The following is a 25,959-nucleotide window of genomic DNA, read 5'->3' on the forward strand; positions in this document are numbered from 1 at the left end:
AAATTTTAAGGGGGACTTTCTGAGGGAAGAAAAGATGAAACAAAACAAAAAAGACCAAAAGCAACAAAGACCAGGAAGTACCACAGCATATCACCAGGAACTCCAATTCTACAGGCAACACAATGAAAATAAAATCATCTTTCGGTAGTCACTCTAAATATCAATGGGCTAAATGATTCAATCAAAAGACATAGGGTAACAGAATGGATAAGAAAACAAGATCCATCTATATGCTGTTTATAAAAGACCCATTTTAGATCTGAAGACACCTTAGGATTGAAAGTAAGGGAATGGAGAACTATCTATCATTCTAATGGTTGCCAAAAGAAAGCTGGAGTAGCCATACTTATATCATAAAATCTAGATTTTAAAATAAAGATTGTAACAAGAAATGAAGAAGGGCATTATATCATAAATAAGGGGTCTATCCACCACGAAGATCTAACAATTGTAAACATTTATGCCCCCAACATTAAATGCCCAAATAAATAAATTAATTAATCACAAACATAAAGAAACTCATTGACGATAATACCATAATAATAGGGTACTTCAAAACCCCACTTACAGCAATGGACAGGTCATATAAGCAGAAAATCAACAAGGAAACAATGGCTTTGAATGACACACTTGACCAGATGGACTTAACAGATATATTCAGAATATTTCATCCTAAAGCAGTGGAATACACATTCTTCTCAAGTACACATGGAACAAATATTCAGCAGATTAGATCACAAACTGGGACACAAATCAGCCCTCAACAAGTACAAAAAGATTGAGATGATATCTTGCATATTCTCAGACCACAACACTATGAAACTCAAAATCAACCACAAGAAAACATTTGGAAAGAACATGAATACTCGGATATTAAAGAGCATTCTACTAAAAATGAATGGATTAACCAAGAAATTGAAGAGGAAATATAAAAGTACATGGGGGCAATGAAAATGATTAACACCACAACCCAAAACCTCTGGGACACAGCAAAGGTGGTCATAAGAGGAAAGTATATAGTAAACCAGGCCTTCCTAAAAAAGGAAGAAAGGTCTTAAATATACAACCTAACCTTACACCTCAAAGCGCTGGAAAAAAAAAAAAAAACAGCAAATAAAACCCAAAACCAGCAGAAGACAGGATATAATAAAGATTAGAGCAGAAATCAATGCCGTCGAAACTGAAAAAACAGTAGAACAGATCAATGAAACCAGGAGCTGATTCTTTGAAAGAACAAAAATGGTAAACCCCTAGCCAGTTTGATCAAAAAGAAAAAGTAAAGGACCTAAATAAATAAAATCAAGAATGAAAGAGGAGAGATCGCAACCAACACTACAGAAATACAAACAATAAGAGAATATTACAAGCAATTATATGCTAATAAATTGGGCAATCTGGAAGAAAGGAACTAATTCCTAGAAACATATAAACTACCAAAACTGAAACAGGAAGAATAGAAAATTTGAACAGACCCATAACCTGTAAAGAAATTGAATTAGTCATCAAAAACCTCCCAAAAAACAAGAGTCCAGGGCCAGTTGGCCTTCCAGGGGAATTATACAAAAAAGCAGTTAATACCTATTCTTTTGAAGCTGTTCAAAAAAATAGGAAGTGGAAGGAAAACTTCTAAACTCATTCTATGAGACCATTATTACCTTGATTCCAAAACCAGACAAAGACACCACTAAAAAGGAGAACTATAGACCAATTTCCTTAATAAACATGGGTACAAAAATTCTCAACAACATACTAGCCAACTAGATCCAATAATACATTAAAAGAATTTTTCACCACAACCAAGTGGGATTTATACCTGGGTTGCAGGGCTGGTTCAATATTCACAAAACAATCAATGTGATACATCACATCAATAAAAGAAAGTACGAGAAGCACATGATCCTCTCAAAAGATGCAGAGAAAGCATTTGACAAAATACAACATCTCTTCTTCATAAAAACCCTCAAGAAACTAGGGATGGAAGGATCAGGCCTTGAGATCATAAAACCCATAAATGAAAGGCCCAAGGCTAATGTCATCCTTAAGGGGGAAAAACTGAGAGCTTTCCCCCTAAGGTCAGGAGCAAGACAGGGATGTCCACTCTCGCCACGTTATTCAACACAGTATTGGAAGTCTTAGCCTCAGCAATCAGACAACACTAAGAAATAAAAGGCATCCAAATTGGCCAGAAGGATGTCAAACTTTCACTCTTCACAGATGACATGACACTCTATATGGAAAACCCCAAAAGATTCCACCAAAAGACTGCTAGAACTGATCCATGAATTCAGCAAAGTCGCAGGATACAAAATCAATGCACAGAAATTGGTTGCATTCCTATACACCAATAATGAAGCAACAGAAAGAGAAATCAAGGAATCAACCCCATTTACAATTGCACCAAAAACCATAAAATACCTAGGAAGAAATCTAACCAAAGATGTGAAAAATCTATACACTGGAAACTATAGAAAGCTTATGAAAGAAATTGAAGAAGACACAAAAAAATGGAAAAAGGTTCCATGCTCCTGGACAGGAAGAACAAATATTGTTAAAATGTCGATACTACCCAAAGCAATCTACATATTCAATGCAATCCCTATCAAAATAACACCAGCATTCTTCACAGAGCTAGAACAAACAATCCTAAAATTTATATGGAACCAGAAAAGACCCAGAAATGAACCCACAACTATATATGTGGTCAACTAATCTTTGACAAAGCAGGAAAGAATATCCAATGGAATAAAGAGAGTCTCTTCAGCAAGTTGTGTTGGGAAAACTGGACAGCGACATGCAGAAGACTGAACCTGAGCCACTTTCTTACACCATTCACAAAAATAAACTCAAAAATGGATGAAAGACCTAAATGTAAGACAGAAAGCCATCAAAATCCTCAAGGAGAAAGCAGGCAAATACCTCTTTGACCTCAGCCGCAGCAACTTCTTACTCAACACAACTCCAGAGGCAAGGGAAACAAAAGCAAAAATGTCCTATTGTGACCTCATCAAGATAAAAAGCTTCTGCACAGCAAAGCAAGAAATCAGCAAAACTAAAAGGCATCCCACAAAATGGGAGAAGATATTTACAAATGACATATCAGATTACAGGTTAGTATCCAAAATCTATAAAGATTTATCAAGCTCAACACGCAAAAACAAATAATCCAGTGAAGAAATGGGCAGAAGACATGAATAGACACTTTTCCAAAGAAGAAATGCAGATGGCCATCTGACACAGGAAAAAATGCTCAACATCACTCGTCATCAGGGAAATACAAATCAAAACTACAATGAGATACCACCTCACACCCGTCAGAATGGCTAAAATTAACAACTCAGACAACAACAGACGTTGGCAAAGTTGTGGAAAAAGAGGAATCCTTTTGCACTCCTGTTGGGAATGCAAACTGGTACAGTTACTCTGAAAAACAGTATGGAGTTTCCTCAAAAAATTAAAAATAGAACTACCATATGACCCAGAAATTTCACTACTAGGTATTTATCCAAAGGATACAAGTGTGTTTTGAAGGGACACATGCACCCTAATGTTTATAGCAGCCCCATTGACAATAGCCAAAGTAAGGAAAGAACCCAAATATCCATTGACAGATGAATGGATAAAGAAAATCTGGTAATATATATACAATGGAGTATTACTTGGCAATAAAAAAAGAATGAAATCTTGCCATTTGCAACAACATGGAAGGAACTAGAGTGTATTATGCTAAGCAAAATTGGTCAGTCAGAGAAATACAAATATCATATGACTTCACTCATATGAGGACTTTAAGATACAAAACAGATAAACATAACAGAAGGGAAGCAAAAGTAATATAAACACAAGGAGGGGGACAAAACATAAGAGCTCTTGATTATAAAGAACAAACTGAGGGTTGCTGGAGGGGTTGTAGGTGAGGAATGGGCTAAACGGGCAAGGGCATTAAGGAAAACACTTGTTGGGATGAGCAGTGGGTGTTATATGTAAGTGATGCATCACTGGATTCTACTCCTGAAATTGTTATTGCACTGTATGCTAATTAGCCTGGATTTAAATTTTAAAAAAATTTAAAAAATGGTTCTTATACCAAGAAAATATCAAAGCACATGTACACTTTGCCTTGTCATTAAAAAACCTTGCAAATAACAAAGCACATGTACATATGCTATACTTGATGAACCCATATTAAAAGATTATTATTAAGTCCATACTTTATTCAGATTTTCTTATTCTAACCTAATATTCTCTTTCTCTTTTTGGATCCCATCCAGGATTCCATATTATACTTCATCCCTTTGTCTCTTTGGGCTCCTTTAACCGTAAAGTTCCTCAGCCTTCCCTTGTTTTTGATGACCTTCATAGCTTTCAACAGTACCAGTCAGGTATTTTGTAAATGCATCAGTAGGAATTTGTCTGTTTTTTTCCTCATGATTAGATGGGGTTTTAGATGGAAGATCACAGAGGTAAAGTGTCATTTCATCACATTATATCAAGTGTACATAGTATCAGCATGACTTATAATTCTTCATATTGACCTTGATCTTTTGGTGGAGGTAGTGTTTGTCACAATTAACTCATAAAGTTACTCTTATTTTAAAAAATCACTTTCCATATTATACTCTGTGGAAGGAACTCATGATGGGCACTTTCAGCGTGACAAATTATGCCCCACCTCCCTGAGGTAGGAATATCAAAATAAATTATTTGGAATTTTTAGCATGGGAGATTTGTCTCCTCTCCTTCTTTTATTTATTTATTCAATATTTTATTTATGTGAGTATGGATTCATTGACATATACTTTATACTTTGAGTTGTAACATATTTTATTTTGTTGCTCAAATTGTTCAGAGCTCTTTCAGTTGGCTCTTGTGTTCCTTTCACACACCTTCATCATTATTGGTTTTATTTATTTATTTTTACCCCTAGTACTTTCTTACTTTCACACATGTATTTTCATGGCTTGATAGCTCATTTAGTTTTATTACTGAATAATATTCAATTGTATGGATATACCATAGCCCGTTTATCCATTCTTTTACTGAAGGACATCTTGATTGCTTCCAGGTTTGGGTAATTATGAATAAAACTGCTATAAGCACTTGCAGGCAGGTTTAAGTTTTCAAATCAGTAAATATTTGAAATGTGATTCCTAGAGCATACAGCTTTTTACCTTTAATTTTTAATACTTATTATAAAAGTAACGATTGTTGTCATAATTGTAATAATAGAATATTGTATAAAGTAAGAGGTAGAAATCTGCAAACCAGTGCCCATAATGCCTATGATGGAACTGTTGTTGCCAACTTTTTATTTTCATGTAAGTCAGGATCATCATAACATATTGTTCTGTAACTTGCTTTTTGTGTTGTCACTTACCAACAGGCCATAGATTTGTCTCCAAGTCAGTTTACATAGTTTTACTTGATTCTTTCTAAAGGTTAGAAAGTATTCAATTAACAGTATTCAATTAGTAGCTGAACCTAAATTGCCAAGTCCATCACACAATAAATCCTGTTTAAATTTGTCCCTTTATACTTTTCTATTTTAAATAATTCTTCAATCTTAAGTATACAGCTTATGCTTATAGGTGTCTCTATGCTAAATTCTTCATATCAGAATTTCTAAGGAATGAAATGCACCTTGACAAAGTTGATATATGCTGTCCAATTAACTTCCCTCCCCAAATTGTATCAATCTACATTGAGAATTTTTTTTTTAATTTTTTTAATGTTTATTTATTTTTGAGACAGAGAGAGACAGAGCATGAACGAGGGAGGGGCAGAGAGAAGGGGAGACACAGAATCTGAAACAGGCTCCAGTCTCTGAGCTGTCAGCACAGAGCCCGATGTGGGGCCCGAACTCACGGACTGTGAGATCATGACCTGAGCCGAAGTCGGCCGCTCAACCGACTGAGCCACCCAGGCGCCCCTACATTGAGAATTTTAAGTATATAAAGTCACTGTGGTAAAACTGGTATATATTAAAGTATATCATGGGTCTTGAGAAGCTAATGGTAATAAAAATAGATAAACTAAGATTACATTTCACCTAGTACATGTAGATCTTAAGATGAAGTTTTTGTTTAGAAAAATGCTTATAAGTAAAGAAGAATTTTTACTTGTTGCAAAGAAACCAGAGAAAAGTCTAATAAAATAAGGCCATGGAAGAAAAGGCAAAAATTATATTTCAATTAGAGTTTATAATGTATAAAAAGCTGTTACAGGCATCCACTGTAGTAGAAGCAAGTAAGATGGTCGGGCAAAATAGAACAATGCTTGTGAGCTACAGCTATCAATTTCTGCAGGATACTGCAGCATCTTCCTAAGAACTTTTAAAAAACCAAATTGACACATTATCAGCACTCAGAGAAGGCTTAAACCTGCACTGATTGACAGAATACTATACCGAGTCGACCTCCAGCATGCTTAGTCCCTTCTGGCCTTTAACACTAAACAGAGCTGGGTCTGGGTACTTAATGGATGAGATGCTTAAATGACAGGAATGAAGCAGCTGACTTTACAAGATCCCTTGAAGCCTGAGATGTCCACTTACGTGACAGGGGCATTTCCTGCATGCTCAGAAGAGAGACGAAGGTAACTGCCTTTTAAATTGAGTCCTAAATCCTGGAGTTAAGGCAAAAGGGGGTGACTGATAAGACTTTGCAAAATACACAGATTAGGCTATTAATGCAGCAAAATGAATTAGGAAGTTGCACAGGACTCAGTGAAATGCCCTGTGTCTCACAGAATGTGAATTTGCTGCCTCACTGAAGACCTAAAGCCTCTCTGACTTCTACATACTTGCACTTATTGTAGAACTTTCCAGGTCTTTGATAAGAGTAATAGGCGATCCCTGAAAATCCAGCTTTGTAACTAAGGGGCTACAACTCACAGTTCATTTCAATTTCCTCTTTGAGGATGCTTCTGTCTCTTATGCCCTCCAATCCTCCAGCAGTTCAGGAATCAGTACAAGAAGAGAAAAGAAGTATTAATGAGGTTTATTTCTCAAAGATTAACACATGGAAATTTTGCTGTGTACCTGTGCTATACTCAGAAGCACATCATTTAATCCTCCCACTAAATAACCTGTGTGTGGAGTGAGAATCAGAGAGGTTTCATGACTCCACCAAAGTCACACAAAATAATGAGGAACAATGCTAAGACATCTGTTCCCAGATTCGTTAAAACACAAAGCCCCTTCTATCTCACCACACTGCCACCTACCCGAAGTGCCATCACTGAGTGGTACTGACTCACATTCCCAAGAAAAGAAGATTAAATTAGAATCTATCTAAGGGGGCCTGGGTGGCTCAGTCAGTTAAGCATCCAACTCTTGGTTTCGACTTACGTCATGATCTCATGGTTTCAGGAGTTCAAGCCCCGTGTCGAGCTCTGCACAGACAATGTGGAGCATGCTTGGAATTCTCTCTCTCTCCCTCTCTCTTTGCCCTCCCCCACTCATGCTGTCTGTGTCTCTCTCACAATAAATAAATAAACTTAAAAAAAATTAAAAACAAAATTAGAACCCATTCAAACCTGCTAAAAGGAGTGCAACAAATCACCACTTAGTTACAAAAGCACATGAATCTTTTCATCAAAAAGAAAGATCTGTTTATGACAGAATATCACTATTCACAAAATAGGTACCTGTCATTGTCTGATTCAGAAATTCATTTTGAACGTGAGCCACTGTGTTGATGTGCAGGCAGTAGCATTCTTCTGATTAATTAAATATATCTTACGTGAGATCACATTCTTTGATTTTTATAATGATTCGATTTCAAGGGCACATTCATGAGCTTCACTCCTATGTATTTTGGGAACATAAATGGGTTATCTTTGGCAAACCAGAATGAACAGAGCTCTATTATTACCTTAACTCTAGGAAGTCACTCTCAAGTCACAGAAAAGGTGCAAAAAAGCACTACGTACCCAAGTGAAGACTGAGTTTCCACTGCCAACAAACCTGCCGCTTAAAGATTTGTATTATTCAGGCTGCAGAATTAGGTCAGTGCGGCTATTCTCTGGCTTTCTCTTACAGCTAGATATAGATAGTACTTAAAACAGGTCTGTCTTTTTTTTAAGTAATCTCTACACCCAACATGGGGTTCATACTCATGACCCCAAAATGAAGAGTTGAATGCTCTACCAACTAAGCCAGCCAGTGCCCCAGGTCTGTCTTTTTACTTAGGTTTAAAAAGACTAAGTATGTGGTAAGAAATCAGAATCTGAGAAGTAATGCAAAATCATTTTAAGAAAATCACAGAGATTAATTAAATTAGTGTGGTTGAACGGTACTCTCTAATTTGCTATCAAAGAAGTGTGTATGTGTGTATGGAGTGTAATTGTCAAACAAAGATTCCAAATAATGATAACATAACAGTTACTGCTGCCTTTTATTGAGCACCTACTCTATGAAGAATATGTACTCTGGGTCAGTCAGATCTGGCTTGAAAATTAATTGTACAGCTGTGTGACTGAGAACAATTTTCTGAATCACTCTGAGATTTAATTACTCTTTCTTAACACAGGCACAGTTATGCCCTTTTGGGTGGTTCTTGGAAAATAAGTGAGATAATGCATACAGATAATGTATGTCTAATAGTATATAGTACATAGAAGGTGCTCACTTTGTGCTAATTATTGACACTTCTCTGGTCCCTTGTTATTCTATAATGGTTATTTGTATTCTTTTTTTGTTTCCTACTAGGCTCTAAGTTTCCATAGGCAAAGATCATATCTTTTAAATGTTTCTTGAAGAGCCCGGTATACCTTTATTGAAAGAAAATGGGGGCACCTGGGTGGCTCAATGGGTTAAGCATCCAACTCTGGATTTCAGCTCGGGTCATGATCTTGTGGTTCATGGGATTGAGCCCAACATCAGGCTCTGCCTTGAAAGCATACAGCCTGCTTGGGATTCTCTCTCTCCCTCTCTCTCTGCACCTCTGCCCGCTCACTCTTTATCTCTCTTTCTCAAAAATAAGTAACCATTTTTTAAAAAAGAAAGTATATGAAAGAGGCAAAGTTCTCCAATTTCATATTCACTACTAAAGAACATTCATAAGCTGACAATGGGCTCTTAATACTAAGCAATTTCCCTTATTGTATCAAATTTAAAGTTCCACCAAGTACACTATAAAGCATGGATATGAAGTAGACTTCATAAATACACTGTTTTCACATATGTGGTTAAGATAACAGGAAATGGTATTTACAAAACATTTATCTCAGTGTTTGGCACATCACAGGCCCTTAATAAGCAGGTAAATTTTTTTCCTCTTTTAAGAAGTCCCCATGCCCACCTCCACATTGCTCCTTTTACTTATATTTTTCCATGTGAACGAAACACCATTCCCCCTTCCCAAAGTAGCCCTTGTCTTGAAGAGGCTTTGTGGTAAGCTTTTTTTCCTGAAATCCCACATCATTTACCTCCAGTGTATGGGCTGAGTCATATCTGTGACAAAAGGTTGATGCCCGAATCTCTATCCAGCCAGTTTGCTGTGAAACTTTGGATAAGTCCTTCTGTCTCTCTGTGTCTCAATCAGTTTCCTTCTGCCTTTTAATATGGTCTAAAATTGTAAAGTCTCATGGTATTGGTGTTATTGTTTCACGCATGCAAATTTTGTTTCTTGATTATCTGCTTCTTAAATGTCAGTCGGTGGGTCATGTTTACTTAAATGTGTCCTTCATAATACCAAGCTGACTGATACTTAGAAAGTACTTGCTTATTGACTCAAGGAAGCAAGGAAAAAAAAGAAAGAAAAAAGGAGCAGCTTTAACCAAGTTTGGCTTTCTGGGGAATGCAATACCTTTGCTGATGGCCTTGGCATTAGAGGAGTCAGTCCCAACATCATGAAAAACATGAGGATGGGAATTGTGAAGCCTACAGAAACTCAGGTATGGATAGTGAAGTATTCTCATTCTGGGGCTTCTAGGGAAAATAAGAAATGCAAGGTGTCTTCTGAAACCTCTGGTAACTGGAATCCAAAGAAAGCTTTGTCTCTGCTTTTCACTGGCTTCATGACTTTGATCAAAACAGATCACGTCCCTGAAACCCAGGTTCCACACACACAAAATGGCATAATTGTATTTGTTTTTGTTTGGCAATGATAAATAAGAAAATGTGCCGGAAACATATACTAAAACTGCAAATCACAATATAAACTTAAGGTATTATATGATTTCTCAGCCAAAGTTTAATATTTATGTAGAATGTAGGTACTGAAATACCACTAGGCTAAAATATTGTAACTTTAGTAATGATATAAATGTTAATGTTCCAAGATAAAAAATTAACTTTGCCAAAGCACTTAATAAAACATGTATATTATATCATAAATATCTTAGGGTGAAAATAACTTACCATACTCTTTTAAAGGGAGAAACACTGTAACATGCTTAATAGTTTGCAGCTGACATTGTGAAATTGGAATTCAGGGTTAGCTAATGGTAATTATGGGAAAAATAACCAAATTAACTGTGTTATACATTTCCATGCTTGAGAGAAAGTCACAAGGACATCATTTATTTCTCTTCAAAGTCAAGGTTTCTTGGGACCTAAATGAACACATTCATATGCACATGAGCAAGTACACATACACACAAACACACACACACATAAACACACAGAGTGAAGGACTGAAAACAGATAACTTCAGGAATTATAGACTCTAACTTTGCAGATAAGAATGTAATTGAAGTTCTGAAAGCCACCACCTCGAGCAAAGCTGCCTGCTGATGGGAGGGGTGTGGGCCAGTTTTCAGTAGAAATTTGAATGAAATTTAGCACCTGGAAGTTAACCAGGTTGTGAAAGAATAGTTGGGCATCACTCACAGGGTGAGATGCCCAGCTGGATTGCACTTTTTTGTCATTCTTTATGGAGAAGAAGTGTAGTCCAGGCAGCAGAGCAATATCAGAATCTTCTAGGCTCAAATTTAGGCAGCATGATATTTCCAGGTGGTCAGTCGATTCACATTTATTCCATTCAAAAATATTTATTATGAAAAAAAAATTTATTATGTGCCTATAATGGATAAAATAGTGAGGTAAAAAAAAGACAAGGAGGTACAGTCCAGTGTAGGAGAAATGAACATTAATCACATAATCGCACACATAAACAGGAAAACTCTTATGAAAGGAAGTTAAGCAATTCCATGACGATTTATGTGTGTGTGTGGTGGATGTGGGAGGGAGAGGTGGCAGTCAGGAAAGACTTCCCTAATGAAGAGATTGCTAAGCTAAAGTCCTCAATTAATGAAAGAGAAAACAGGACTGCCATTGCAACCTCATGTATCACTGGCTAAACTTACATGAAGTCAGTATGGATATGCCCAATCAGAAACCTTTACTCCTGAGCAAACGTCCTCCAAACAACAGCTCAGGCACCCAGGCTTCTGGTATCTAAGACTTCAGCTACCTTCAATATGTGTCACCCGTGAGAAGGAAAGAAAGAGAGCGTGCAAATGGCACATACATTCTAACTTGCTTCAGCCAAGTGACACACTAACTTCTACTCACTTTCTGTTGGAGACAGCTAATTAGATGGTTTCACCCTAAATGCAGAAAGATAGGGAAATAAATTTTAGCTTTGTGCCCAAGAGGAAGAAACTGATTTCATGGGCACCTTTCCAATTCTGTACCACACATCTGAAGGATGGGATGGAGTTAATTCACTATTGGTTGTTTGGGAGAGGGAAGGCAGAGAAAAGCATTCTGAATACTGGTTACAGAATATGTGAAGATTCTATGGCAGACAGAAATACACAATGTTTAGGTAAAAGAAAGATTATTGCAGCTAAAACACAAAGGGCACCACTGATGAGACTTGAGTTAAGGCTGGACAGGGAGGTAGTGTTCAGATTATTCAAGACCTCTGTACTATTGTGATTTATAATAAGAAATATATGTTTGGTCTTTGTCCCCCATTGCTGCTGGCACAAAGCTCCTAAAACCCTAGGAATTTCCTAAGTGATGAGAGCTCTAAAAGTGTTCTTTGTTACATTAACAAGGTGACATTTGGATCCCCCCTAAGGATGGGGGCTGCTTGTCCAAGGAGCCCACCATTTGATTAGAGGATTGAAATTTTCAGTCCCACACTCTGATCTCCCAGAGGGGAGAGGGGCAATTGCCAATGGCCAATGATGTAATTAGTCATGTTTTTGTAATGAAGCTTCCATAAAAACCTAAAAGGATGAGTTCAGAGAACTTCCAGGATGGTGAACATGTAGAGATTCAGGGAGAGTGGTATACCTGGAGAGGGCAAGGTAGCTCCACACACTTTCCCCATACCTTGCCTTATGGTGTCTTCTGTCTAGCTGTTCCTAAGTTATACCTCTCTGTAGTAAACTGGAAAGCTAGTGAGTAAGCAAGTTCCCTGAGTTCTATAAGCCATTCTAGCAAATTAATAAAACCCAAGGAGGAGGTCATGAGAACTTTCAGTCTGTAGCAGTTTGCTCAGAGGAACAGATAACAACCTGAATATGCGAGTGGCATCCAAGGGGGTTGGGGGGCAGTCTTACAGGACTGAACCCTTAACCTGAGGCATCTGATGCTATATCTGAGTAGATAGTGTCAGAACTGAGTTGAATTGTAGGATACCCAGTTGGTATCCAGAGAATTGCGTGTTTGTGGTGTAGGAACCTCTCCACACTTTGGAATTGGTGGCAAAACTTTTAGCCTCATAGGCCATGATAAAGATTTTGTCCATTATTTTAACTTCAGTGGCAAGTCACTGAAAGGCTGTGAGGGAATGACAGATGTATTGATAGACCTGTGCTCATTACTGTACATTGTAGAAACTGATTAAAGATTTGAAGTGGGAAGTCCAACAAAGAGGCTATTACATTGGTCTGGATAAGAAAGGATTATAGCTTGCACCAGGGTAGTGGCAATGGAGTTGGACAGAAGTGGATAGACTCAATAGAAATTGATAACTGGCCACAAGTAGATGGTTATTGAAAGAAGAAGTTATCAGTTCCTAAGTACAGGAGCCTACAAAAGGGTAAGTGAAGATTATGGTCCCAGTTAATCAAATTAAAGTTCTAGGATTAACTTAGCCACCCTAGTGAAAAAGTTAAGGTAAGTCAGAGAAACCAAAACTTAAGCCCATAAAATGGGCAAAGCTGGTGAAGAGAAAGAAGAGGTCTGCAAAAACTATGAAGTTCCAATGTGATGCAAAGGGCATGTCTGCTTCACATGATATCTAAATTTTTGACACGAAGACCTATGTAATTGCAATTCTTTCTAGAAAGCTGGATGAAGCCTGTCAGTAAACAATGCATGGCTCTTCCAGGGTGGCTTAGTTGGTTGAACATCTGAGTCTTGATTTCAGCTCAGGTGATGATCTCATGGTTCACTGGACTGAGCCTCACATCAGGCTCTGCACTGACAGAGTGGAGTCTGCTTGGGATCCTCTCTCTCCCTCTCTCTCTGCCTCAATCTCTCTTTCTCCTTCTCTCTCTCTCTCTCTCTCCCTCAAAATAAATAAATAAACTTGAAACAAAAATGAAAACAAAAACAAACAAACAAAACAAAACAAAAAATAATGCATAGGCTCTTCCAGGGCATAAACCTTGCATTGTTCATCCTTTTGTCTTTAAACACTACTATATTTGCTAACATGTAATATCACTTATTAAGAGTTTATTAAATGATATGCTCCATATCCCTATCTTTATTCAGTAAAGAAAGAGCTATGTAAGAAGGGCATTGGAGAATTCAGATATAACTCAAATCATGTTTAAATGTGTTATAACCAAATTGCCTTTTGGGTAAGCTATGGTGAGGCCACATTCAGATTGAGAGAAAAACGGGGGAACCCTCTTGCACTGTTGGTGGGAATGCAAACTGGTGGAGCCACTCTAGAAAACAGTATGGAGTTTCCTCAAAAAGTTAAAAATACTACTACCCTATGATCCAGCAATTGCACTCCTCGCTATTTACCTGAAGAATACAAAAATACTAATTTGAAAGGATACATGTATCCCAACGTTCATAGCAGCATTATCCACAATAGTCAAATTATGGAAATAGCTCAAGTGTCCATCAATGGATTGATGAATGGATAAAGAAGTGGCATATACCATCATTCCATCATCACTGTGCTCGATCCCTTTAACATTTGAGTGCTCCGTAGGGAGAGTCCAAGACAATTATTTGCAATCAGACAGTTTACTTCGAAGTTATATATTCCTTAAAAATGGAATAAGGGAATCCAAGAGAGATGTAGAAAAGAGGAAAAAGCCAGTACAAGGTGCTTTACTGAGCTGATAGCATCTGTGGTGCATGGAACTCAATTCCTCTAGAGACCCCCTTGAAAAAAAATATAAAATGAGCCTTAGAATGTTCTCTCAAAGGAAAGGAGGTTCGGATACATATCACACACTTCCATTCACCAATGGTTGGGGGTTGTCCTAAAAAGGGTGTTAATTCCCTTTTTTTTCCTTTTCCCGGCACCTGTTAAGAGATTTCCCAGGTTTTAGACAAAACCTTGAGAAAGAAAAGCAGACAGGCAAAGAAGGTACATTAAGAGGATAGTATCATCCTATATGAGAAATGTTCCATCCAAACCTGAAGCCAAATTCAGAGGTAAACAGAGGGAATATGATGCAAAGGACCAAAAGTATTGGCCACACTGTCACAAACTACTTTCTTTTTTTTTACACCCAAAAGGAGTCCAGAAAATGTAAAGGAGATGGGTGACATCTGATTTTTTAAAAACAACTAGACCTCAAGGACATTGATTTAGATTAACCACATTTTTCATTTATAACATAATCTTATGGTTTCAGTTTCTTCCAGGGTGCCCTTTCATTTAGTTATACATTACTTATTTATATGAATATTATAAAGAACCATAAAACCATTATCTAAAAAGACGAGTTAGACCTTCATAATAACCATACAATCATCACTTTATCTTCCATGCTGTCAACCCAACCGACTGAGCCAGGCACCCCTATACCTACTTTTTAGACACACATAGATATGAAAAATAAAAATTAAAAAACAAGAAAGTGATGAGTGGAAAATATTCAATTCATGGGTGGGTGCCTCAGTGGTTGGGTGTCTGACTTCGGCTCCGGTCATGATCTCACAGTTGGTGGGTTCGAGCCCAGTGTCGGGCTCTGTGCTGACAGCTCAGAGCCTGGAGCCTGCTTCGGATTCTGTGTCTCCTCCTCTCTCTGCCCCTCCCATGCTCATGCTCTGTCTCACTCTGTCTCTCAATAATAAATAAATGTAAAAAAAAATTTTTTTAATAAAAGTTAAAAAGTAGGTATATACTTTATATTTGGTTTTACCTTTATAGAAATTACTTCATGATGTATGAAATATTTAGAAACCTGCATCTTAATTTAATATTAGATTGTTAAAAGTCATCTATGTAACTATAAACCATTTGTTCTGATAGCCATATAATATTCTTTTTTTTTTTCATTTGAGAGAAAGTTTGCACACAAGTGGGAGAGGGGCAGAGGAAGAGGAAGAAAGAGAATCTTTTTTTTAAAATAATTTTTTAAGTTTATTTTTTAATTTACATCCAGGCTAGGAGAGAGAGAATCTTAAGCAGGCTCCACACCGAGCTTGGAGCCTGACACTGGGCTCGATCTCACAACAGTAAGATCATGGCCTAAGTCAAAATCAAGAGTCTGATGCTTAACCAACTGAGCCAGCCAGGCGCCTCATGACAGCTATAAAATATTCTGTTGTGTGGCTGTGATATTCATTCTTCTGTTGAGGGTTATCTGGTTGTGTAGAGTTTTGCTGTTGTAGGTGGTTCTGCAACAAACATCCTTGTATTCATATTTCCTATTACATATGCACAAGAGTTCCTCTTCGGAATATGCTTAAAACTGCTGAGTCACAACCAATGTAATTGCTCATTTTTGAAAGATAGTTTTCCAATGTAGTTGTGCCAACTTATACTTCTAACAGGAACATTTAAGAAATTCTATAAATCCATATCTTCTCTAACTCTTGTTATCTCTAGATGAGATAAGTAAAAAACAAATTTAAAACCAAAAATGCTTCATCAATGATTTTTAAATCTTATTCCAAAACTGTTCTTATCCAAAGTTCTGAAATATATATACCTACAATTTCTAAATTTATAAAAATTTTGTATGTGATATTTAAGTCCTTTGTACATCTGGAGTTTGTCTTTACAAGTAAGCAGAGTTTATTAAACAATAACTAAATTGCTGAGATATAATTTTACCTTTTTGTTTATATTGATAATCATTTTTTTTATTTAATTTCTTGAACAGTACTTCCTTTCTATATTGATTTTCCATGCCACCTTTCTCTTACACAAAATTGCATGAAATGCAATTTGACTGTGGACTCTGTGTTCCTTTGGGCGTTTTTTCCATCCCTCTGCCTATATTCAGAAATGTCCTAGGTAGTCTTGACCTTTACTCACCATATAAATTTGAGTATCATTTTGTCAAGTTCCATGAAAAATCCAGTTGAGATTTTTATTAGACTCAAGCTATAAATCAATTTGGGAAAAGTTGACATATTTATGCTATTAAGTCTTCCATTCAATGAACATGGTATATTTCTTCATCTATTTAGGTATCTTTTAATATCTCTTAATAAACGTTTGTATATTTTTCTGTAGAAATCATGAGCATCTTTTGTTAAATTTATTCTTATATATTTGACATTCAAAGAATATGTTGATACCAGTTTATATTATATATACATATTTAATTCTGTAGTAATTTTAACACTTTTTCTTTTCCTTTTGTTTTATATATCTTTTAAGACAATGATAAATTTTACTCAGGCATTTGATCATTTTTACTCCATATGCCTTTTCAAATATTCTGGATTCTTTTCTTCCTTTTAAAAACTTCATTCCAAAATGTTTTCCAGCAAAACACCTGAGACCTGCATGCCTAATATATTTTATTATGCCTTCATATTCTAAGTTCTAATTTCCTTACATTCAGTAATTTGTAAGGTTAGGGAGACTATTCTTTTCTATTCTCATATAAATTGTTGCCTTAAAAAAACCTAAATCAATATCTATGTTAATTATAATGAGCTCAGGGGATAGGACTGGAGGGCCATCAATGAGCTTTGGAGTATAGAGATCCAAAGACCAGAAAACCACAATCAATCAATCACTCCACACTTCATAAAACATTTCCTTAGGTCAAACTTTCCCTCTCTGTCCTCTAGTAAGAAATATCATTAGAACAAGGTGCTATTTGAATTGTAATTCTCCAGGTATAAGAATTTGGAAAGAATGAGTTAGAGAAGAAATTGCCCAGATTAATTATTTGCCAGCCGTTTTTCTCAGCTCCTCACAAGCACAGCACTCTCAGTTACCCTGATTTTACTCTTGGGGACACTTGGACAAGAGGCCTGAGTCAGCAGGTGTGGAGACAGGATTGCTTATTACAAGAGAAATTGGTGAGGGGGTTGGGGAAGGTTGGAGACAGGAGCACACGCAGAATTCCAGCATCTCCCCTGCCCTAGCTTAGCTGGACTGCTCTCTGTTCCAGGATGAAGGTATTGCTTTCCCTCAACCAGCACCCTACCACGGACACACATCAGTTCCTCACACATGTCTCCTCACAAGTCTTGTTTTAAAAAACAAAACAAAACAAAAAACAAAAAGCTCACTGTTTTTCTATTTTTTGTCTCTAGTTATCTAGATTTAATGTGGATTCAGCATCTTGATTTTAATTGGAATCAGGTGATCTGACTTGATATTTTAAATGCTCACCCTGGGGAGAATTGATTGTGGCCTGGGGGCTGAGAGAAGATGGTAACTGGGGCCAGGATAATAGCAGTGGAGCAAAGAGAAGTGGACGTGACGCATTTTGGAAGTTATCTTGTTAAATTGGTAAAGGTTAGGACACTAAAACAAACCACTTTAATGTGTTCGTGAATACTGGGCTAGAGTGCTTCTCAATAGGATGGCAAGGATGGCACTTCTGAAGAAGGGACATTTAAGCTGAGACCTCATTGTTGAGAAGATATGACTTACAGTGATCTGGAGAAAGCAGATTCCAAGAAGAGGGAATACTGAATGCAAATAACCTGCAGCAGAAAAAGTCCGAGGGTATCTTTAATCAGGGTGGTCATTATGAAATTGTAGAAAAGTGTAGATTTAGGACATATTTGGAAAATAGCACCAACATGGCCTACTGCTGGATCTAAACGGAGGAAAAAGAGAAAAGGAACAATCACGAATGACTATATTTTCCTTCTAGGAAACATTGATTTGTCTGATGTTTTCATATTTATTTATTAGTTCATTTACTATTTAGTTATTTATCTACTTTTTTTAGAAGAATGAAAACTTTTCAAGAACCAGCTCCTTGATGTGCTTTTCACTGTCCTACCTTTAATACCCGAAGTACTTGAAATACAGGAAGAGCTTAATCATATTTGTTGAAAAAATGAATGAATGAATGAATGAATGATGCAACCATCCCTTGAAAGTCTTCTCAGATAACACATTTAGACGATATCTGCCCTCTTGGCACAGTTTCTACTTAATTATCTCACATCACATTTGCTAATTCTATTGATAGTATCTGTTGTAAATAAATTGTTCACTAGGTTGTAAATGTATTGGTCAAATTGTCAAGTATTAGTCATCCTTAACACCATAGCACCTATTCATTTATTCTTTTATTTAATAAGTATTTCCTGATCACTTATTATGTACCAGACAATTTTCATGGTGAAAGGATGTGAAAGTGAAGAGGGCTAAAGATAATCCCATTTTCCAACTGGAGAAGGCAGACAAATAAGCAGGAAGTTATAAAAGCTACAATAAGGATATGTGTCTTATCTCATCCATGTCACTTAGAGAGAACTGAATACAAGTTTCTCAAATGCTTAAACCCTAAAAAAGTGGGAAAATGAGTAATTGATGGAAGCAATGGAGGATATTTAATGAATCTTGGTCCAATATTTACAGTGGCCTTCAGTTGACCAGTTAAAGACAAAGGAAGGTGAGATAGCCAAGGACCAGGAGGGAGATTTTCTAAGAACTAAGGATAAAATAGAAGATAAATAAAAACCTTAGCCAAAATGTATAATAGAATGTGATCCTTTCAGAGTCCCGAGCAAAGGTAAAGTGCAAAGTGTAAAGAGGTTAGGAAAACCACCTGGCTTTAAAGCAGAGGCTCGGCCATTAAAATTAGATAAAGGAGTAAGTCAAACAGTAAAGTCTAGACAGAAGACAAGGTTGGATGCCCTGAACCTGGGGAAGATAACTCTAGAAGACAGGGAAAATAAATACATAGAACATAAAGGGAGATAGAACAAAATATATGGGAGCTGGGAACAGTGTTAGTAGGCAATATAAATCTGTCATTTTGAGAATTCTGGTGGGGACTCGAGTGAAGGATAAATGTGGTTTCAGTGACTTTTCTGAGGATGGCATCTTGAAAATATTGTCTAAGGACAAAGAAAAATCAAGTAAAATATGGTTAATTGGCATAAAACATTGCAGTGGGGTAAATTTCCAGTCTGTCACTGATTTTTCACAGGACTGATAATCAAGATCTTGTTAACTCAGAAATCCTACCACCAAAATCCAACAATCACTATTATCATTGTGCATTGTGAAAACTTTAGTTCAGTCTATAAATGATTATTTGTCACTTCAATATGTTTGTTCATTTATTGGTGACTATTTCTGTATCTTTTGCCCACTCGCAAAAATGTATCAGGGTTTTACATTAAATATAATTTATAACAAATCAAATAATTAAAATGAAATTAAAATAAAAAGTAAGTAATTATAAGAAATAAAAAAGAAAGAATATTAGATCAGAAATCCTAGACTAAGAGAAGGAGTGTAGAATCTGGGACTTACACATTAATGTTGTCACTATAGCCATTGTACATGAACTGATCATGTGCATCCCTATCTGAGCCTTGCTGATAATTCCTGGTTAGCTTGCATAGTTAATTTTGATTTCTTTTTTGAAGTTCTAGTACTATTTTTTTTCAAAACTAGATATTCTTGAATCTCTTAGACATCTTCCCTCTTTTTCCTTTTATCAAATAATTTACAAAATTGACAAGTTGAACAAATTTTACCAGACCCAAAAATGGTGAAGAAGGGAATAGGTATAAGGAAAGAAGAATTTAAATTTAAGGAAAGAAATAGGAAAATACACAGAAGCATGGAGTCTATGGCACATTGAAGAAATTATCAATACAGTGATATGTGACCATCAATTCCTTGATGTAGAGATCAGCATTCTCTGGTTCTATTGAGAGTTTAGCACTAAATCACAAAGATCCTTCTGATCCCATGAAATAGATGTTAGAATTAACTGATTATTTTTGTAAGTAATCTTCAACTTTATTGAATACCAGGAGAGCAATTAAAATACTTGCCAATCACACACTGCATGCATCCTGTTAAACAACAAAATGTCTGCTGGACACAATCTCTTAAAATGTCATTATTTACATAAAAGAGAATCAAGAAAATAAAAATAAGAAAGGAATGAGTTGAAGAGTTACAAGAATTGTTATTGTAAATTCCTTAACTACCATTCACCTTCAGTGCTGTTTAGTTCTTTTTAGATCAAATGATAAACTGGCAAAATCAAAGTTCTGTTTAATTAGGGTTCTCCCCCCTCTGGTTTTAATTTCAGCTAAAAATTTAACAACATTTAATTGCTTATTTTATTCAGTCATTGAGGTCTCTGTGAATCACCAAAGCTAATGTAGAAGTATGAAAACCTAATTTGAAGAGCTATGAATAGCTTGGCCCCTATAGAGTTTGGAATCTATAAACCAGAAACTGACTCACAAATCAATTATATTTTAAATATGTTCTGCTAGTGCTACTCAAGAAACACTATAACTCCTTCAGTAATTACTTAAACATCATTCACCAGAAAAAGAAGCCAACTCAGTCCTTCCACAAAAAACCTTTTGGTAAAGACAAAACAGTAAACTACAAGCTGTTCATCTTCCTGATTAAATCATGACATATTTTGCGTTTTCTTCTTTAAGATACATAATGGCTACCACTTGCCAATGTCTCTGTCAGTGAAACATTTTTACTAGCTCTCACCTTTATTTCAGAAATCTCTTCCCCTAATCTGTGTCTTAGTTTCTACTTTCTTGTAGGATATACACTTCTTGAACTATTTGATGTTCTAGCTGACGTTTTAGTGTATGGTTCCTCCAACAGGCAAATATTTTCATTGGTCATATGTTTAAACTACCTGTTCCCATTTTTATTCAGGTGCCATTGTTTTAAATCCTTGTTTTAGATTTCAGCTGTTAAAATTCGTAATAAAAATAAATTGGAACAACAGAAATGAAACATAATAAACCTTCTCTACTCCTACCTTGGAGCTTCTAACACAGAGGAACTTTGAATGCTCCTGGATTTAAAGATCAACAGCAACGACAAAATTTCAAAAGATCTTAAAATTCTTTGGGAATTAGTACACATATATGTTTTTAAAAGAGTTTACCATTTCTTTATAGAGATTACTAAAATCTTAGTAAGTTAATTCAAGTTATTTTGGAGTTATGCTGGATATTTTTTAGATAGAATACAGAAGTGTATGTACAGAATATACTAGGGTGAACCTGAACTGCAAGTCAGCTGTTACCAAAGCCAACATATTTTGTAAAATCCTAACACTGACTCCTGGTTTAATGAACTTCATACTTTCTCTCTGCTTTCTGGGTGTACATCTTCTAGAGATATATTTTGTTAAATCAGCTTAGTGTTTTGTATGAATAAGTTACAAATAATTCTCTATCAAGAGACTTTGCATGAAAATCAGGATTTTAAATATCTTGACAATCAGAAAATTTAACTACATTGGTTCTGCATTCTTATGTGCCAATAATTACAGGCTTTTAGGGGCACCTGTTCCCTTTAGTAAGGTCAAATGCTATCCAGAAGTTGCCCTGCCACATACCTGATACATTCACTTACTTGACTTGTCACCACAGGCATTCACATATGACCCTGTAATAAGACTTTTAGTCCACACAGGGATACACACTGCTTTCCTTTCTCTCTCCAGGTTGGCAGTGATGTGCCTTTGGGAAAATCCTGCCTGCCTTTAGAAAGAATTGGCATGGGCAGATTAGGAACAACTTCTTAATAGTTCCTACGGCTATGGTTTCTCTGTCTCTCTCTCTGTCTCTCTCTGTCTCTCTGTCTCTCTGTCTCTCTGTCTCTCTCTCTGTCTCTCTCTCTGTCTCTCTCTCTCTCTCTCTCACACACACACACACACACACACACACACACACACACACACCGGAACATCACACCATGCATTTCATAAGATTTGCCTTTAGTTGCCATTGAAATCAAGAATAGGTGTAGACTTAGGGAAAAAGAAGTTTAGGCACAAGGCGCCTCCAAATTGGTTCAATGTAACTCATACTAGGTTTTGGGAAGTTATAGTCTTCAAGTTATAAGGAATATGCTTTTTCTGGCCTTGATCTCCATACATGTAGATCTCTTCCAGGATGATATATGTGTAAGGTCAGAACAAGATTCAAAATCTATGTCCAAGCCAAACTGCATTCCTCCAATGCAATTTTCAGTCTACCAATTTACACAGATATGTGCCTGTAATAATTATATGTGTGACCTATGGTAATAATTAAGAATTTTTTATTATTAGTTTCCACTTCATCAAAATTATGAATCTCTATAGTTGAGAATAGACCTTGAAGAAGAGACCTTGTTCTGCCAACCTTTCTGAAGAGAATAGTAAATTGGTATGCAAATACCATAGTGCTGAGTAGAATAAAACAGTATTTTAATCTGAGACAATAAAAAAGAAACCAAAATTTATACTAAAACAAAAAAAGGAAGAGTAAGAAATTCCTAGGACAGACATTTGGAGAGAGTGATAAGAAAAAATTAATTTCAAAAGGGAAGAGAGTTAGCATATTATGTGCTAGACACTTTACATGGGACATCTCAATAGCAATACCACATCTAAGAGGAGAGTAGGGCCACCATTATAAAGATGCACAGAAAGATGAAGTGATTGAACCATGGTCATGCAGACTGAAAACAGAATATAAACATGACTATTTGACTCTTGACTGTATTCTTTTCCCATTATACTATGATGGAGTAATTAAGCAGCATTACCAAGAGAGGGATTTTCTATGAAATGAGTGACCTTAGGAATTGCTTTAGGTGAATGACTCTTTTGCCCAATTTTTCTCTTAGTTATGTGACAATGGACATTATTTTTGGTTTTGCAAATTCACTGAATAAACTCAGAAAATGCTTATATACTCTAATACTCCTCAGTTTACAGATGAGGTCAATGCTTACCAGACATTCAGAAAAGACCAGTACAGCATGAAAAGTAGTAAAGAAATGGGAATTTAAGTTCTCAGATTTGCTTCGAAAAGTACTTTCCATTAAACTGTTATCTTCAGAATCATGAGCATATATTATATCAATTATATCTTGGTTAGAAATTAAATGCCATTAATATACTACGTTATTAGTCATGAGCAACAGTTTTCTCATCTGTTAATTGGAGATCCATAAGACAGAAGTGAAGATTAAATGAATTAATTCATGGAAAGCACGTGGCAAAGTGGCTGGCATGATGTGAGCACTCAGTAAAGGCCAGTTGTTACTATCATTGTCACATATAATAAGCCTGAGGTGTGAGGCAGGAAAACTATAGCATAAAGACCAGACTGTAGTTAAATTAAAGACCATTCCAAAAAAGGAATTTTTACAAAGACTCAAAACTCCTATCTATAACTTAATATATAAACATTAGAATAATTTATTATTTTGCTTATTTCATACTAGAGCTCTGAACAGTTTCATCCCTTAGGAAGGACTTATATGAAATCTACTTATTTGAAATCTAAACTTATTTGAAAGATTTCATCTAGAGAGGAAATATATGTAATTTTTTGGTGGCAAAAGATTATAAATTGGAACCTCTATTATTGACCTAACTTGTAGGTATAATTCACTAGAATCAAATAAAATATGCTCAAAACCAGGAGAAAAAATTAAATAATGGAATAAATGTATATGTAGGGAAAGGGGGGTAGGGGTGGGAAGGATTACTGAGATGTTTAATGAATATTGACTCCAGGTTCCAGGGAATAAAGGGTAAGATAAATCTAATTCATCAATGTACCTTAGTCCTTTTTTTTTTTTTTTTACCTTATAGAATGTATCCACATCCTCCTTCCATTTATGTGACTCAACTACCCTGTAATCATCCCATAAGTCCCGTTCTTTAAATGTATCCCTCTTTCTATGTCAGATGAAATCATGAATGGGAATGGGAAAATGGTGCCTGATATGTTCCAATGTTGAATTAACAAAGCACACTTTATGGTGTCAGCTCAAATTGGGAAGAAGATCAAAATTATGCTATCATAGAGGATACGAATACTGTAATGTAGGTAAGAGAAAAACAAGTGTCTGGAAGTTAAATTCCACACTGTTAAATGTGCCTGAAGTTTACAAAGATAAAATACAAATCAAAGGAGGGAGAGGAAAGCTGCCACCCAGAAGTAGAAAATAAACTTGGTACTTTTCTTTTTTTCTTCCATCATTTAGACATGAATGTTCTTTCCTTTCTCAAAGCAGCAATGAAAACAGTGAGAGGAGATGATGGCTAGCCACTTAAAAATTATCTAAAATGTAGAAACAAAGCAAAAATATTACAACTGTGCCTTTTTGATATCATACTGGAGCACTGTCTAAAACATCTACCTAAGGATCATAGCACACTACAGAAAAGATTACTTGATTTACTATTTACTATTTATTAAGGCCCCCATTCTACAGAATAAGAGGATAACTTTTAAAAGATTGATAAATTATAGATATTTTTATCTAACACAGATATAAATGATTTTTATCTAATATAAAGATATTTTATAATTTTTAATTTGTTGTTCTGAGGGATATTGACAAGTCTTAGATTTAAGGTTCTCATATTGGAAACATCTTCAATTTTCTTCAAGTATCGCCTTCTTCTGGACACTCATGAGAAAAGAAAAAATCAAAACGCTATCTTATTTTAGCGTGTTTTGAATTTTTTCATTCTTAAGAAATACAATCTACAACTTATCAGATGTTGGCCTTTAGCAAAATGATAGGGTTATGAAGATGTGCTAAACTTCTAGACTTCAAGAATTTCTCAATCAAATGAAGAAGAGAGACACAGCAATGCACAACCAGAGGATGAGAAGGATTGTGTGGCGAGAACAGAGAAGAGCATACAAGCAAGAAATTGAGAAAGCATTTCCCAAAGCGGTAGTATTTGACTTGTCTATTGAATGAGTAGGAATTAGCCAAGCAATGAGAATTCCAGGGCTTTGCAAAGAGTGTGGAGATTTAGTACCAGAACTACTTGCTTGTTCAAAGAAATGAAGGCAGATCAGGTTGTCATGAAAATGTTTGGAGTAGTTTTGGTCAGAAAGACAATCCAGGACCAAGTTCTAAAAGGCTTTGTAGGTTATGGCAAAGGATTTGAATGATGAAGCGCATAAAGGCTATTATACACCAACATGCTGTGAATAGGTCTTTATTTGAGAATGTTCACTCTGACAGCCCAGACATGGGGATAAAGTATGAGAGGGAAGCAAGGCAAGAGACCAAGCAAGAGATGACCATAGAAAAGTAAACCAGACTGACCTGGAAGACTGTGGACAGTTGCTTTGAAAACAACAATTTTAAAGAAATGAAAGGAACTAGCCGCTGACCCCTAGACTTCTGTGGATAGAGGCACATTATCAAGTTAGAAAGAGCAGAAGGAAGAGAATGCCTGGCATATTAATTTTCTAATACTGTGTAACAATTTAGCACAATTTAACACCCCACACAACACAAATGTATTCTCTCATGGTTTCCGTGGAGCAGGAGTCACCTGCTTTAGCTGGATCCCCTGCACAGGATCTCACAAGGCTGAAATTAAAGTGCTTGCTAGCTATATCCT

Source organism: Panthera uncia, chromosome D1 (genome assembly GCF_023721935.1).
Source record: "Panthera uncia isolate 11264 chromosome D1, Puncia_PCG_1.0, whole genome shotgun sequence".
Taxonomy (NCBI): Eukaryota; Metazoa; Chordata; class Mammalia; order Carnivora; family Felidae; genus Panthera; species Panthera uncia.